Source organism: Ictidomys tridecemlineatus, chromosome 12 (assembly GCF_052094955.1).
Source record: "Ictidomys tridecemlineatus isolate mIctTri1 chromosome 12, mIctTri1.hap1, whole genome shotgun sequence".
In the NCBI taxonomy this organism is placed as follows: domain Eukaryota; kingdom Metazoa; phylum Chordata; class Mammalia; order Rodentia; family Sciuridae; genus Ictidomys; species Ictidomys tridecemlineatus.
Genome location: NC_135488.1, coordinates 108,109,327 through 108,124,982, shown reverse-complemented (window position 1 = coordinate 108,124,982; position 15,656 = coordinate 108,109,327). Strand labels below are relative to the sequence as shown.

The 15,656-nt window shown below is 43.4% G+C and overlaps 1 long non-coding RNA gene across 1 annotated transcript in view; it reads left to right on the top strand.

The window, feature by feature from the left end:
• Positions 1-7,974: 7,974 nt before the first annotated feature.
• LOC144369620 (uncharacterized) overlaps positions 7,975-15,656 on the top strand; it is a 188,301-nt gene continuing 180,619 nt past the window's right edge. The window contains exons 1-2 of the long non-coding RNA XR_013429411.1: positions 7,975-8,848; positions 10,962-11,087. This is a non-coding gene — a long non-coding RNA (uncharacterized LOC144369620). The remainder of the gene's footprint in view (positions 8,849-10,961; positions 11,088-15,656) is intronic.

Below are 15,656 nucleotides of genomic sequence, written 5' to 3'. Positions count from 1 at the left end.
ATTTGCTTCATCCTAATTTCTTTCTTCCATACTGATGTTATTGGGCATCTTTATTTTCTTATTGTGGAAAGGCCTCTTCAACCTTCTAGAAAAGAAGTGGGACGTAAATAAATAGAGAACACTGTGTGACATGTTTATCAACTAATAATTTAGTAATGCTTGAAAAATTTAAAGAGGTAGAAAACTGAATCTATTTTAGGATTAGGGGACAGAGGAGAGAATAGAGAGGAGAGACTAATGACTCAGAAGAGAGTGTAGTTGATGGAGGCAGGCTGAGAAGCTGGGGTCATGTCTGGTTCTACTAATAGTTACGTGAATTATGGCAAACCATTTAATTTTTCTGAGCTTCATGTTTACTAATGATACCCACCTCACAGGCCCGTCAGAATCAAATGAGATAATGAAGGGAAAGTGCTTCACTGTCTACAAATACCACTGGCATGCAATTGACTAATGTATTTTGCTTGTAGCTCAGGGAGGGGTACAGCAGGAAGATCAGCAGCTCCTCCAGCCCTGTTTCTACCTTCTTGGCTGTGATTTCAAGATTCCAGGCCTGTTCCTAGGACTGAGTGTTAAATTCATAGGGTTCGAGAATGGCCTTTAGTGGAGGCAGCAAGTCTCTGGTCTCCACCCAGCCAGAGCCCCAGGGTTGAGCTTCCACAGGCTAAGTGTACCTTTTGCCTTAAGAGGGGATCCCGCCATTTGCTTTTGCCATCTTGCTCCCAAGTAAAATTTTGGTCAAAGATTTCATGACCCAGAATTCCTGCTTGAGTTCCCCATCCTCAGAATAGTTTTTCTTGTAGAGTCAATCAGTTGATGGCCATCTGTCTTTATTTCTAAACTCCTACCTGCCAGTCCTCACTAGTCTACCCATGTGAAGGTAGGAGATGAAGGATCTTGAGTGAATGACCCTAAAATAAAAGAAATCTGAATTGAAGTCTATTTTTAAAAGATATTCAGTTTTGTTTTCTTCAAATATGCAAACTACCTGGAGTAAGATGAATAGCAATGTCCTTAAGGACCTTGCTTTGGTGAATAGACAAGGAAAATCCATAATTAGCATACCGATTGTGGTTAAAAACAATTAAGTGGCTTAAGTGCCTGCTCCCCCTCCTTCATTTTGTTTACATTATTAATTTAACTGACACTTCAAAGAATACAAGGTGAGCATCAAACCTTTAATTTAAATTACGTTGTTCAGCGTTCACAAATTAAACTTTAAGATGTATCCTTTATTCTAATAGTGTCCCATACTTTTATTCTAGCAAGTGAAAAGTTGCTTTAGTATATAATGATCCCAGTTTGTCCTTCCAATAACCTTAGGAGGTGAACTGGAAAGTTTTCTTATCTCTATTTTACAAATGAGGAAATGCAGCCTGAAGATTTAGGTTACTTATCTAAGGCCACACGAAATTGAGAGAAAGACAAAGGGCTGGGGCCTGAGAAGGCGGAGAAGGAGGAGATGAAATGAAAGGAGATGGAGAGTTGGAGCTCAGGCATTTCATCTGTTGTTTTCTGCTTCGTCAGAGATTTTTTTCCTTGTCCACAACGCACAATGGAACCAAAGCAAAACCAATATTGGGTATGGAAGGTGAGTAATTTTGTTCATTCTTTTATTTTTATTCCCAAAGACTGCTTTCATGCCTGGACCATAATAAATCTCAGTAGAGTGCTTACCACAGGGATGAAAAGGGGGAGTGGAGGGAAGCTATCTTGCCTTTCTCGCATTGTCCCTGCGGATGGTCGTTTCTCTGCACCCCATAAACCCTCACCATCTTCTTCTTCTGACGACTTGGGTTCTTATGTTAATGCCCTGGTCCTCTCTCTCACTCTCCACGATTTCTCCTCCTCCTCCTTTACCATTCCCCCACATTTTCTCTTTCATTTTTGTACAGTGAGAAACCAAAGATTGAGCAGCATGACGGAGATACAGAGGTGCAGCGTCCTGCAGAACAACGGCCCAGGCCTGGCTCCAGTGGAGATGAGACACATCAGGTGTATTTCAGGCTGGAATCCATTTTCCATATAAAAAGTCTACTGCTATAAGCATATTTGGGGGCTTAAACTTTCCAGATTATTAATTTCATTCTATGCTTCATAGTTTGTATTACTCTTCTGTATAAGGACCTGTCCAAAGAGTATCAGGTTATAACCCAACAACATGTTAGATTTCTTTTTTTGCTGACTAAATAAAATTTCTTTAAAAGACCTTCATTAAAGTTATCAAGAGGCAGCTTTGGACTCAAGGTAAGAATTCTGTAACAGTCCCTGCTGAATTTCAGGTCTTGGCTTTATGCTTTGTAACTGGCTTTTATGCTTCTAATTCTTCAGTCTGCACTTCCCTCCATCCCTAGCCCAAGAATGATTCCCCCCCCCCCCACAAATTGGATTTTGTGAATCTTTTACTTAAAAATCAATTGGTCCTTTGTCAACAATTGGTTGAAACTCTTTTTCTTGCTGTTCAAGGTCTTCTGTGACTTAACCAGGCTGATGTCTTTAGGCCTGACTACAACTCCTCCCCTCACTCCACATCCCATCTTTCTTGGACCTTCCTCTGACCTTGCCATTTTCCCTTTCTGTACCTTACCTGTTGGTGGGGATGAGACAGAGATAATTGAGGAATGTTTCCCAAGTCCTAAATCCATCTTCTCATGAATCTGCCACGTATTTCACCAGTTAAAATTAATTCCTGTTTCTTTAGTGTGTTACCAAATTATGGCTTGGCATATCCTGTCTCCTATTGTAATTATTTTTTTATGGGTTTATCTCCCTCCTGGCCCTTGTCTTTATATCTTATTTACTACCCTTTCAGGAAGCTGAGCTCAGTGCTTGGCACATACTTGCTCTTATAGTCAGGAGACTTTGGTTTGAGGCATATGACCTTGGGTGTCTTTCACCCTCTGCAAAGTTTATTTTCATTTGAAGAATTGAGAATAGGGATGTGCTTACTTTATAGGGCTGTCAGAGAATTGAGGTAGTTGGTTGTGAATAGACTTTCTAGCCTGCAGAATAGGCTGTGGAGGAATTCCTGCTCTGGAGATGAGGAGGTTGGGAGGCTAAAAAGAACAATAGAACCTTCCCATACTTTACAACAATGAATTGAAGGATTTATTGTTTCCCACATTTTCTCTTTGTTTGACCAAAATTAAATTTTGTGTTTGGTACATATGTACGTCTGTGATACTCCATCTTGGACTCTTAATTTTTCTCACAATATGAATCTTTTTGATACTCTTGTGAAGGAAATGAATTCCTTTTACAAAATTATATTTTTGAATGCATAAAACAAAGCAATAAGATGACCAAGAATAATCATGTTGAAATATAGTTCTACCTATAGATGCCCTGAGGACTTATAACTGCAGTTAAAAATTCTGAGAATGCCTTAAAAGCTTAAAATCTGAAAGTAAACTTGAGAGTCCCAAATTCCTACATTCTTATTTTATAGATGGGGAAAATGCAATCTCAGTGGCAGTTCCTCCAACACATAGATAGTTTGCATTCTGTAGAAATTCACAAGAACTTAATACTTCTGTTTACTATAATTCTAGCCACACACACACACACACACACACACACAAATAAACCTTGGAATTATTTGTACTTTGCCTCTCTTTTCTAGCTGGGGTGAATGCTCTTTGGAGAGAAATTTACTGACTGGTCATTTCAATTCAAGATGGATATCAAAATGGAGACTTCCTAAATATCTAGTACTCCCCTCCAAAGTACATTTGCCCCATCAAGGTTATCCTAGTATTAATTATTCATAGGAGAGCACTGACAAATTCTAATTGCAAATAAGTGCCATTGCTTTCGATTGCATAATTTATGATTCCATTTGTTAAACTAAGACAATGGGAGTTGATGAAAGGCATTAAGTGACCCTAAATTAAAGGTAATTTGAGTTCAAAGTCTTGTCTTCATGTGAGTGGACTTGAACTTGTCAGCTTTCCCAAGACCCTCTCCCACTCTGGGGATGTAGGCACCCAGGTGAGCTGTGTTCCATCCAGTCTTGTGTCTGGCTGGAGATGCTTCAGTTTGGGCTTCCTGGAGATGTGCTGTGCAGCCCATGGTGAGATGGCCTCTTGCCCATCTCTCTCCAGGGCTCCGGGCCCAGATTCCGGGACTTGGCCGAATATGGTCTGGCTGGACAGCTTTTTCTGCATTGTGCTCTGACAGTTTGCTGAAGGGATTTGGACAAGATGGCAAAACTGGCACTGGGGAAATTCACTGGAAATGATTTTCTTGAAAATGAGGCAAATGTTTTACTTTCCATGGGTCAGATACTCCCACAGGTCAGCTTCTCACAGAGGTTAAGTGCAGCCTCTGAAAATGCTCACTGCTCTTGTTGTTCTTACTCTGTAACTCAAGACAAAGATTGAACTAAAGATGAATTTTTGCATAATAAATTTTAAGATCAATATGTTAAATAAAGAGTGGGTTTGGGGGAAGGTAATTTATGGTGTATTTGGTGATTCAAGATAGACATTGTGAGAATTCATTGCAAGAGTTTGACTTCCCTTTCTTTGAAGAAACAGAGTGGTTACTAGGAAATCTTTGGACCTTGAATATTGGAGATTTGTTCTCCAAAGATGAAATTTCATCCATGCAAAAGGAAATAGTCCAGAAGTAATGGACTTTGAGATAACTGCATTTGTATAATGTTCTATGATTAATTGATGAGCAAGATGATAGGTTCATTGACTTCTGATTGTATGTTGTGTACTGGTCACTTGTGGGACAAACAGCCAACCCAGACTGTCCACCATCTTGCCAGGCGTCAGGGAACTGATAGCTATGCAGGGAGTCTGTTTTCTGCTAGGTCAGGGGCTGGGTTTAGCTGTTGTCTGACACCCAGACCAGGCCAGGAAGCATCATCTACCAGGAAGCTGGGAGATACCAGTAAGGCCAGCACACCCAGAATTCTCTACATCAGAGGAACCAGAGGAGGCGGCAGACCCTGGCAAAGGGAAGGTTTTCTGCAAAGGAGCACCCAAGGTCTGGCCCTCTCTGTGCAACTGCAGGGATACCTTCTTCTCTGCTGCCTAGTGAGAGCAAATGGACTCACGAGAAAGGTACTCTTGTGAGAAGAATTTCTTGAGACAGATTTATGAAGGCGGAGCATCTCTCTCCAGATCTGAGGGCAGTGTCCTGGGGTCAGGCTGGGCTGGCCTCTCTCTGGCCTGATGCCCACAATGCTGGTCTGAAACCCATGTCTACACCTGCTGCTCAAAAGTCTTGTTTCAGTCTTATTACTTGGTGTGAATCTCTGGGGGTGCTGACATGAGCTAGTAGGGTCCCAGTTTCCATCTGCTCAATTTCAGTGCAGCATAAATCTGACTGTTCTTTGAAATGGTGGGCTGGAGAGTCTCCACTCATGGCTGGTCAGGGTGCAGCTTGGTCTCATGTCTTCTGACTTTCAAATTTAGAGCTTTAAAAGGAGAAGGTGGGAGAGCATGGAGTGGATGGAGCCTGAGCTGTTTGGGAGTGGGGGCTTCACAAGGATAGGGCATGGACTGAGATTGGCAGGAAGAGAAGATGGCATACGTGCTTGAGAGGGTGTAAGTGAGACAGTGTCTCAGCTCTACCGCTGCTAGCTTGACAGGCAAAAATGAGCTGCCTGTCCTCTCTGAGCGTTTGTTTCCTCATCAGAGCAAGGGACCCCAGGGAATGCATGTGTAGGGGAGCTGTGGTAGACATCAGGTAAGTGCTGATTTGGTGAGTGGCCAAAATTGACTCTTCAGTGGGTGTTTGGTCCCATTCCTTTTCTATGAAGAACTGTTCCTCTGGAAGTTTTAGTAGCTCCTGGCATTTGGAAGGCATGCAAGAGGGATGCTAAAGATGGCAGTGAGATTTGTTTGCATGGGCTTGGGATCCAGGATGTGGCCTTGTGACCTTGATTCCTTCCTGTCACGTGTCTCGGCTTTGGCTCTGTGGCTGAGGATTGAGTGTAATGTTTTCTGAGCCTGCACATTATGATGGTTGCTGTCCCAGCCCTTCCACTGGGTTACTTTATCTGTGATGCCTACCCCACTTTTGTTCTGTTTTCTCTCATTGTGTCTTTCCTCTCTAATGAGGGTCACAACTGAGAAATATCTGAAGTTCTTTAAGATTAAGCCTGCACTGGCCAGTCGGTAGATTTTAGAGCCTTGCAAGAGGCCTCCAATTCTGGCTTTAGGTATCAGGGAATAATAGGAAAATACATTAGGAGGCAGGTGGGGAAAGAAGGGAGCACTGGAACTATTCTCAGGTTTGTAATGTTAGTAAGGTGGCCTTCAGCATTAACTTTTGAACCAGTTGGTATAGAAAGAGAGATATTGGCTCTGCTCTGTAATTTTTTTTTTAGGTTATTTGGGGCCAAAGGGATCAGTAGATAAGTCCTCCTGCTTGTTTGAGAATGGGGAAAAGATGCAGATGGTCAGAGTCTAAGGTACAGTGATAGAACAAGAAGAGGGAGACTGGAGAATTAGATGCTGGGAAGGCTTGTGGAGAGTATGCTTGGACTTGATTCTGTAGTTAATAGTTATTCATATGGTGCTTATAAGCAGAAAAATTATATATAATTAAATTACTGTTCTAGAAATATTCCTCTGGATGCTTAGATAGAGAATGGATTGAGTGAGTGAGCCTGGAGGCGGAAAGGCCAATTAAGAGACTGTGGATTATGGACATGATGATGGTTTGGAGATGGAGAGGAAGGGCAGATGGAGAGACATATCTGCTATCGAAATGACAGGAAGGTTGGCTTGGTGTGCCATTAGTTTTATCAAATTTTTGAGTAAGATAATGGAGTGTGGCCCTTAAACAGAGGCCAGAGTTGGAATCCTAGAGGAGGTTTAATTTGGCTGGAGGGACAGCTACTAATGAAGTGGGTGGTGGCCTGTGGGACTGGGCGAACCCTGTGCCATCACAGGTGGAAGGCTTACACCTTCTACTCTAACTCCATGAGCCCAGAAAGGGGAATAACTTGTTCAAGGTGATTTGGAAAGTTCATTAGAAATAATTAACAATTAGTAAAATTAATTTTTAAAAAGTAAAAAAATTAAAGATAATTATGGCTATCCTGGGAGACACTCCTGACAACCTTCTCAGCAGAATGGGAAACACTTTGAAGATGTGCAGATTCTCAGTGGGGCTTCCCAAAAGTCCCCTTCACTATCTCTGGGCTAGGGTTTGTCTCACTGCTCCATCTTTGAAGTATCCCTGCTTTTTACCTCCAGACTAGCAGTGGCCAAGGTGGCCCAGGGGATGGAGCTGAGGAGGTAATCCTGTCAGGGAGTGAATGGCACTGTAACACTGTAATGTGTGTGTGTGTGTGTGTGTGTGTGTGTGTTTGTGTGTGTTTGTGTGTGTTTGTGGTGTGTGTGTGTGTGTTTGTAGTGTGTGTATATGTGTGTGTGTTTGTGGTGTATGTGTGTGTGTGTGTGTGTGGTGTGTGGTGTGTGGTGTGTTTGTATGTGTGTTTGTGGTGTGTGTGTATTTGTGGTGTGTGTGTGTGTGTGTGTTTATGGTATGTGTGTGTTTGTGGTATGCGTGTATATGTGTGTGTGTGTATGTGTTGTTGCTGACACTAGATAGCCCTCCTTATCTGAGCATTACTTTGCCATCCTGCTATAAACTTGATGAGAAATTAGAATAAAGTAAAGCCAACATTAGTAGAAGGGAAGAAATAATGAAGATCAGAGTAGAAACAAACAAAATAGATAATAAAAATATTCAAAAGATCAATGAAACAAAATTTTGGCTAGATTAAGGACAAAGACTCAAATAAAATCAGAGGTAATCATAGGTAGACAAAGAGAAATAACAACCAATGTCACAGAAGCACAAAGGATTATGTGTCTATTATATGAACAACTATGTGCTAACAAATTGCAAAACCTGGAAGAAGTAGATAAAATTCCTGGACACATATAGCCTATCCAAAGTGAGTCATGAGGAGGTTGGGTTCCTTTTCCAAAGCCACAGGTATGATTCTCAAAGGCTAATGCTTAGGAAAACAAAGACTATTTTTTAAATTTCTTTTTGAAGCTTGCAGTCATGAATTGGGTTAATTCTAGTTTGTCCTGCTCAACTCTGGCGTGAAATGAGTGAGTCATCTTCATGACAAGTGATTTTCTCTCTTAGGAGGGGATCTTTGTGGAAGATTCATAGCCCTGGCTCCCAGTGCCCTCTCCTGGGTCTTGGAGCGCTACAGGCCCACCTCTTCTTTCCTACACTGCCCAGAAGTCCTTGGGAATACTAGCTGGCGAATATCCAGGCCCTTCATCTGGAGGCAGTTCAAGGGGAGACTGCACTAGCAGTACGGGCTCTCAAACTTTCACTGTGGCCTTGACTGAGGCTCTTCCTTCCTATCACTTGGACCTTTTCTGTCTTGTCCTCCCGCTCTGGGACCCACCAACCCTGCTGCTCTCTTGTTTCACCATTTTCTCCCTTTTTCCTGCCCACCCCATTGATTGGCCCAGTGGGGCTCATCCGATTTGGGCGGTGGATGCAGAGGGCCCCATTCTTCATGACGATGTTTCTGTGGATTTTGCCTTGCCCAAAGTCCTCAGAGGCTTGTGGAAAGCAGTCAGGAGAGTTCTTCTTTGGGTCTCTGCTACAGCTCTTCCAGAGCTGCTTCATGGGTTTCTGCAGCACCATACAAGCAAGTCATCAATAAGGAGGACAGCTGCCATCTAGTGAGTGCCCAGTGTGTGACTTCACTGAAGCAGCTTTCTGCACGTGATCTACTTTAACCATCACAGTAGCCAAGTGAGATGAATATCTCTAACCCCACCTGACAAGAGAGGAAGCTGCAGCTTCGAGAGGTGAAATGACCCTACGTCTCACAGCTAGTGTGGTGGAGGTGAGACTCGAACTAAGAGTATGAAAGTCTGGCTCTTTCTACTGTGCCAAAATAGCCATCTGATTGAATAAGAGAGAGGGGTTTACGACACTGGGGCAACACTAGCCTGATTCAAATTCCTCCAGGCTGCTCTGTCTTTGTACAGGAAATCTGTGTGCTTAGGGGACGGACACTGGGTCAATTCACAGAATGGACAGGACTTAACCTGGCAACGTTGTTGTAACGTATGAGCAGCTTGAGTAATATAATCAGGGATGTGCAGGTCCTAGAACTGGGAAGGCTCAGGTTTTCGACTATTGGAAGCTACTAAAATAAAATGCCTACAGCCTCTCCATGAGGAGATAAAAAGAAGTAATATCAAAACTGCTTTCAGATTCTGTCTTTCCCAAATTCCAAACCCTTCAGACACCTAGGATTACATGCAATTTTAATTAAGAAGGTATCAAAGTCTAATGAGCGTCTAAGAACAATGTGGAGTAAAATCGAGGCGGGGTGATGCGAAAGGGGGAGAGAAGCATCAACCACAGTTAAGTGTGGGATAAACAAATTTCAGTTGTTTTGTTCGAAAAGAAGTGGTGTGAGCTCAATGGGAGGAGACCCAAGTCTGAACCTGTGGACACAATCACAAAGGGAAGGTTATTACAACTGACGAAACTTTTCTGGGATCAGATTGAGAAGAACTAATGGGATCTTGATTTTTTTTTAAGCACATATAAGAAGCATCCTCCTTTTCCGGAGCAGCTGACAATTTTTTTCCCCCCTAGGGATGTCAGAGAGGTAGCCAAGATATGGGAGGCCTGGTATTCCTGGTAGCAATGCATAAAGTGAGAGCCCTGTCCTGAAGAACAGCAGTGGCAGGTGGGCTGGACTGCAAAAATGTCCTTCTACTTCATAAACACTGCACTCCAGACCCCACCAGGGCATCCAGGCAGGGTTCAGTTTAAGGGATTCCCTGGATATTTTTCTTTAAGACTTTGGCCTTACTGGAGCTCAGGGATTTATGTACCAAGCAGATTCCTACATAATATTTGAACTGATCCAACAAAATATTTTAAGGTATAGAAAAGCAAAAGAGTGATGGTGTGGGGCTGGGGATGTGGCTCAAGCGGTAGTGCGCTCGCCTGGCATGCGTGCGGCCTGGGTTCGATCCTCAGCACCACATACAAAACAAAGATGTTGTGTCTGCCGAGAACTAAAAAAAAAAAAAAAAAAAAAAATTAACAACAACAAAAAAAGAGTGATGGTGTCAGGAGAGAATGGTGCTGCACAGCAGGTATAAATATCTACTGCTTTCAAAAGAGGCAAAATAAAACAAGCGAAAGTCAACTACCCCAGGAACAATACAATAAATTCCAGCTTTCGTTAAGCTTAAAATGACTCTCATGCTAAGTTCCAGTTTCTTCTGCTTTCTCTGTAATGGCAAATGCACACTTAGGAACCAGTACATTCCCTGCTACCCATTTAAAAACAAGGGACCCCGCTCATAGGGCGGAACCTGGAACCTGTGACTATGTTATTTATTTGTCAAAAAAGACTCTAAAGATGTGATTATAGTTAAGGACTGAAGAGGGGGACATTATCCAGGATTGTCCACGTGTGCCCAGTATAATCACTTGAGTCCTAAACAATGAGGAACATTTTCAAGTTTCTGAGAACCAGAGAGATAGAAGTAGAAGAGAGACCCTATTTGCCATTGCTGGCTTTGAAGATGGAACCAAGGAACAGGCAGACGCTAGAAAAAGCAAATAAGCTTTTAGAAAAAATGTAAGCCCGCCAATGCCTTGGTATTAGCCTAGTGAGACCCATGTCAGACTACTCAGCTACACAATGGTAAGATAATAAATTTGCATTTTTCTATCTACTGAAGGGGTTGAAATTTGTTGTAATATGTGAATAAACTATGTCTGATTTATCTTTCCAGTCTCAATTTTCTGCAGAGTGATGGGTACATGTATGAGTTCAGTAAAGGTTTTATGAATGGAGGGAGAAGAAAGGAAGGAAAAGAAAGAAATGAAGTAAGGAAGGAAGGAAGAAAGGAGAATTTGAGATTTTGGTCAAGTACATCTCTTAGAAGACTCAATGGCATTCATTTTTTTTTTTTTTTCATCTTAAGGCTTTAAGACGAGCCGAGCACAGTGCCAAGTACTGACGAGGTACAGAGGGATACAAGTCAAGGTCACTTCTTGAGGAGCTTCCAACCCAGTACATGGAGGAAAAGAGAAATAATGAGCCCGAAGCTGTGAGTGCCACACACCTCAAGAGGAAGCTGGAGTGAGGCAAGAGGTCCTTCTTGGAGGGTGGAGGCATTGATCTGGGTCTTGAAGACCAATCAGGGTGATGATGGTGGTGCAAGGACTTTTCAAGCAAGGGACAAAACAGATTTAGGTGGTTAGAAAGGACAGAGATAGATGAAAACAGTGACTTGGGTGGAGTTTAAATGTGGAATGGGAATGAAGCAGGCCACTAATGTGGAATCAATGTAGTGGTTTATGCGCCGTGTCATGGTTACCAGCGCCGGGAATTGAGAAGGAAAGGGCATTTTCCCTACTCTGAAGGAACCAATAGCTTAGTGGGAACATATGAAAGCCAAGGACTTGTCCAGTATCTAGTTCATGTTAGTAGATTTCGGTAAATATTGGTTTGCAGTTAATTAAACACATACAAATTAAACACATACAAATATGTCATCAGGAATATTACTCACAGATGAGGGCACAAATTGCTTTTTTCGGCTGCTGTATTGGTTATTCATTGCTGCGAAGCAAATGGTCTCCAAACTTAGCAACTTAAAACAAAAACCATCTACTGTCTGTTTCTGTGAGGAGGAATCCAAGCATGGCTTAGCTGATGCTCCTGGGTCAGTTCTTTTCCCTTTTTTTTTTTTTTTTTTTCGTGTGTGTGTGTGTGTGTGTGTATATTGGGGATCGAGCCCGGAGGTGCTTTATCATTAAGCTACACCTCAGTCTTTTTTATTTTTTTATTTTGAGATATTTGCTAAGCTGCCGAGGGCCTTGTTAAATTGCAGAGACTGGCTTCAAATTTTTGGTGATCCTTCCCCATCCTTTCAAATTGCTGGGGTTACAGGTGTGCACCACTATGGCCAGCTGAGTCCCATCTTTTCGGAGGCTGCTCAGGGCATTAGCTGAAGATATCATTATTTCCAGGCTCATTGGGGCAGGGGAATCTGCTTGAAGGTCACCCATGCAGCTGGTGGCAGGACTCACTTTCTCAAGGACAGTTTTACTGAAGCCTCCACCCCTTACTGGGGATGGACTAGAGGTTGCCCTCAGCTCCTGTCCACATCAGTTTGTCCAGAGGGCAATGTAGCAGTTGGATTCTCTTAGAGAGTTTGAGAGGAAGCCAGAGGGAAAGAACAAGGTAGAAACCACAGTCTTTTGTATCTTAAATCTTGGAAGTGACACTCCTTCACCTTTGCTATATCCTGTTAGGTATAAGCCACCAGGTCCAGCCCACATTAGAGAGAAGGACAGTACAAAGGCGTGCATACCAGAGGAAGCAGAGGCTGCCTATCACAGTTGGGGGATCAGTTGGTCCCTTTTCCCTCCATACTGCAGAGGGAAGGACTACTATGAAGACCCCCACGCAAAGGACATAGACATAGCCCACCCACATTCCTCCAGAGACGACCAGCTCTACCACAGTTTGTGTGACCTACCTCACATTTAGGGAGGTACCAACCAGAGTCCATTTTGCCCTGGCAGAAAAAAATGTTTCTAACATTTCAGATTAGGGACTTCCTAGGAATCAGTAATCAAGACCAGAAATAAAAGGAGAGGTAGACACAATAAGGGTGAGGCCTAGGGAAGAATAGAGGTGCCTTGGAATAGGCAGAGGGGAGTGAAAGGAGGGGAGGGGGCATGGGGGTAGAAAATATACTAGAATGAATCGGACATTATTACCCTAGGTGCATACGTGACTACACAACCGGTGTGATTCAAGTACAACCAGATGAATGAGAAGTTATACTCCATTTAGGTATGAGGTGTCAAAATGCATTCTACCGTCATATATAACTAATTAGAACAAATTTAAAAAGGGAAGGTAGAAATCTTTCATTTAAATGTGAAAGAATATTGCTAAAGAATAGGGGAAACTTGTGTTTCAATTCAATATGGTAGATATTGCTTTAAGAGGTTAAACTCTGAGTCCATTTCCTCATCTATGAAATGGGTAGTGTGGTCATTTAATATGCTTTGTGGTTCATCCAGGAGATTCTGAACACACTTCCCACGACAGAGAAATTTCCCTAATTTCCAGGAAACCATTATCAGCTTCCTCTGTAGTTCTGGTAGGGACCTTTGATGTAGGTCTGCCAGTCAGAGGGCTGGTGAGAAATGTTTGAGTTTATTTATTTATTTTGCCAAATATATATTTTTATTGTGGTATAGTATGCACAGCCTAAAGGTTACCATCTAAACCACTCGAAGTGTACAGTTTAATGAAGTGCACTGGCATTGCTGTGTAGCCATCATCACTCTCCACCAACAGAACTAAATAATAACACTTTTTAAACAACAGCTTGGTGATTTTGAGGCAGAGAATTCCCAGCTTATTTGTGAAACACTGATGTCGTGCGAGCATTGAGTGTTTGCTACCATGATGGGAAAAATAGGACACGTGAAATGCGATTCCTGGATTCATGCAGTTTCTCTTTGATAGAGAACCAAATAATAATACATGTGGAATAAAGAATAAGCTCAGACAGAATAAAAATAATTGATACACATAAGTAGATGAATCATTCTACCTATATGCACACCCATTGTATGGACAGGGAGCTTCCAGTAGAAGACAAGAGAATAAATATGATTGAGAATAAAGGCTGTGGTCTTGAATTGGACTGGACAGAAGTATATGGTATTTCTAGGCATAAAGATAATGAAGGCAGGATTCCAGGCAAAGGAAATACTACAATTAGGTAAGAACCACTAACTCATTTCTTCAGAGATTGTAAACTAGTTGATGTAAGTCGGACTTTATGCTTACTTCAAATGTATTCCCCATGTGGAAGTAAGGAGGAATTAAAATCCATTAGTCTTTTGGCAAGGAGCAAATGTATAAATAGGCACAATAGAATCAAAGAGATTTTGGCCACATGGTTGTAGTGAAACCTCCGATCACTTCATTTAAATAACGACTAGGAGAGTTCTCATTTGCTCAGTGTTCTTCCTTGCAGCGAAACATCACAATTTCTTCTGCTAGAGTTCAAATTACCTGCATCTGGTGTTCTCAAGATCACAGACCACAGTTTAGAGTTTAAACCTTCAGTCCTCCTCCAGGTGTGGGACGGTCTCAAGTAGCTTCTCTGTAATTCCCCCCGTGGCTCTCTCCCCTCTTGCCTCTTCACAGACAGAGCCTTTTGAAAAAGCTGTCACGCAAATCAGTTTGTTTTCCCATCTATTGCCTTAGGATTCAGATTTCACAATTCTGTAAATCATCATCTCCTTCCTCTTTTTCTGCGTTCTTGTGGTTGACATTGTTTTACAAATCTATTTACTTCTGAGATTGTTATCTTGGAGCTGGGGGTCCACCTGTGGTTTGAGTGGGGCCCTCTAAAATTCGGGTGTTGCCCATGTGGTAGTTTCACGAGCTGAACGGGCCACGAGGTCTTGCTCAGGTGGAAAGGATAGAGGACGCGAGGGCCACGAGGTCTTGCTCTATGGAAAGGATTGAGGGCCCGAGGGCCACGAGGTCTTGCTCTGGTGGAAAGGATAGAGGACGTGAGGGCCACGAGGTCTTGCTCAGGTGGAAAGGATAGAGGACCTGAGGGCCATGAGGCTTGCTCTATGGAAAGGATTGAGGGCCCGAGGGCCACGAGGTCTTGCTCAGGTGGAAAGGATAGAGGACCTGAGGGCCACGAGGCTTGCTCTATGGAAAGGATTGAGGGCCCCAGGGCCACGAGGTCTTGCTCAGGTGGAAAGGATTGAGGACCCGAGGGCCACGAGGCTTGCTCTGTGGAAAGGATTGAGGCTCTGATAAAAGGGGCCAGATGGAGCGTTGGCTTCTTTGCTGTTCCACCCTTGTGCTGTCTTCGCTGGAGAGTGTGGCAACAGGTGCCATCTTGGGAGCAGAGCAGCCCTCCCCCGTCAACTGAGCCGGTAAGAGTTTTAACCCTGGACTTAGCCTCCAGATCTGTGAAAAATGCATTTGTCATGTATAAATTACTCGGCCTCCAGTATTCTGTTACGCTGTAGACTTTCTTATTTATCAGGTCCCGACTGTGGATCGGCTCTCCCCTGCAGGCTCACACCAGGTGAGTGGCACCCTGTTGGCACTGTGCTCCTGCCCAACTGAGGGCTGTTCTTGTGTTGGGGGGCCACTGTGCCAAGTTAATGCCTGTTGGGGGAGGAGGTAGGGTTGGGAAATCGGGTACTGCTCCAATGGTGATCTGATCCGATAGCCATGCTCACCAAAGAAATGGCGAGGAAGGTTTTCCAAGATGGAGTTGGTCTGCTTCCAGTGCCAGAGTGTCTGGTGATGTGGGGGGAGCTGGGCCATGGCCTTGTGCTGTGGATAGGTAGCGGCTGAGTGACCTGCGTGGGAGCGGCGCAGTCTGGAGCTCTGCAGAAGTGCTGGTGCTGGGAGGTGTTTGTTAAGCCGCTTGTGAGCCGCTAGAACTGCGGGCTTTGGGTCCGGAGTCTGGAGACTTACTCAGCCCAGGGGCTCTGATTTCTGTGCTGATAGACGCAGCGCTGGTGATTTCTGCGAAAATCCGCTGTATAGGGGGCTTCTCACACTCTGAGATGTTGTATTCCGTCTAGGTGAGACCTTGTGGAGGAGCTGCCTG